Genomic DNA, 2,052 nt, shown 5'->3' with positions numbered 1-2,052 from the left:
TGTGTGTGCGTGTGTGTGTGTGTGTGTAAAGAAAATATGAAGAGTTTAGATCACGATGACTCAAACTAATAGGTATGCTTTCTGAATGATCAAATAGGTGTTCCACCAAAATCTCAGTTAGAACACTAATTAAAGTTGTGGTTGTGTGAATGTCTTGTTAAAAAAACGGTTAATGGTGGCTTCCCTTTCGGCCAGTAGGTATTGATTAAAATAGTGAGGAAAGGCAAACAATTAATCAAGGTACGGCAAGGACATTTGATTTCATTTAATTCAATCTAAAAATTTAGCAATGTTGATAAAAACAGTACAAGACTGGTAAAGATAGTCTCTGACAGCTGTTTCTGGGATATGCCAGCTAATGAAGCATTGTATAAGTCGGGTATTCCATCATCGGAGAAATATAGGTTAGACAGTGGAAAGGCTGCTCCTCATCAATGATATTTGTTGTAGTTCATTATGTCCAGGTGGGGAGGAGGGTCAAATTAAATCCAGTTGGATTGGGTCTTCTGTAGGTGAGTACATAATCAGAAAGGGTGATTAAGTGGTACATCAAGGTGAGAAGTGGGAAAAAATTGTTGTGCAGTTCTCCATATTGAAGGAAAATGAAATTAAATGCTAGCAGATCCAGTGTTGTGCATGGAATACGGATACATTCTGGTGAGACCAAAGATAAAATGGTAACTTTGGAACCGCTTACATTCACTCTCCCTGTGGAGTGAATACACTTCAGTATACTTTTCTAGTCTAGGCACGAGGCCAGAAATTTTGGTGGAGGGAGCCACTCGATTAGACTGACACCAGTACGCAACTGGTACTTAATTTAACAACCCCCAAAAGGAGGAAAGGCAAAGTCAACTTTAGTGAAATTTGAACTCAGAACGTAAAGACAGACGAAATACCGCTAAGCATTTCACCCGGCTTGCTAAAGTTTCTGCCAGCTTGCTGCCTTTACACTTCAATATACTGAACAGTATATATCCAATCCATACCTATTACCGTTTTATCTTTGCTCTCAGAATGTATCTTTATTCCATGCACAATGCTGGATCTGCTAGCATTCAATTTCATTTTCCCTCAATATGGAGTACTGCATAACAATTCATTCCCGCTTCTCATCATGATGTACTACTTAAAAACTCTTTCTGATCATGGATTTACCGAAAGAAGACCTAATCCAGATGGATTTAATTGGACACTCCTGAACATAATGAACCAAAACAAATAACACTGTCTAAACTATATTTCTCCTATGCTGGAATACCTGACTTATACTGTTTTCACTTGTTATGAGGCTCCAATAGCTGGGATATTCCAGAAACAGCTGTCAGAGACTATCTTTATCAGTTTGTACTGTTTTTATACTATTTGTTCTGTAACTAAATTTTTGTTCGTCAGACAGTTTTGTTAAACAAATAAAAAAACTGTCCAATGAACAGGAACATGAAACTCTGAGTAACAGCTTTTGTTATATTTCTGCTGCTTTTAAATAAAGTATATATATATATATATATATATATATATACACACACATACATGTGTGTGTGTGTGTGTGTGTGTGTGTACATATAAATATATATATGTTAAAGTAGGGAGGAAAGGCAAACAATTAGTCAAGGCAGGACAAGGACATTTAATTTCCTTTAATTCAATCTAAAAATTTAGCTACAGAACAAATAGTATAAAAACAGTACAAACTGGTAAAGATAGTCTCTGACAGCTGTTTCTGAGATATCCCAGCTATTCGAGTCTCATATCAAGTGAAAACAGTATAAGTCAGGTTTGCCAACATATATTTATATATATACTCTTTTACTCGTTTCAGTCATTTGACTGTGGCCATGCTGGAGCAACGCCTTTAGTCAAGCAGATCGACCCCAGGACTTATTCTTTGTAAGCTTAGTACTTCTTCTATCGGTTTTTTTTGCCAAACCGCTAAGTTACGGGGATGTAAACACACCAGCATCGGTTGTCAAACGATGTTGGGGGGAGAAACACAGACACACAAACATACACACACACACATACATATATATATATATATATATATATATA

The 2,052-nt window shown here is 36.5% G+C and overlaps 1 protein-coding gene across 1 annotated transcript in view; it reads right to left on the bottom strand.

The window, feature by feature from the left end:
• The window catches only part of LOC106883929 (uncharacterized), a 136,339-nt gene that overhangs the window by 43,421 nt on the left and 90,866 nt on the right, over positions 1-2,052 (bottom strand). The gene's annotated exons all lie outside the window — the stretch shown is intronic.

Source organism: Octopus bimaculoides, chromosome 11 (genome assembly GCF_001194135.2).
Source record: "Octopus bimaculoides isolate UCB-OBI-ISO-001 chromosome 11, ASM119413v2, whole genome shotgun sequence".
Lineage (NCBI taxonomy): Eukaryota > Metazoa > Mollusca > Cephalopoda > Octopoda > Octopodidae > Octopus > Octopus bimaculoides.
This window is presented reverse-complemented; position numbering and strand designations above follow the sequence as displayed.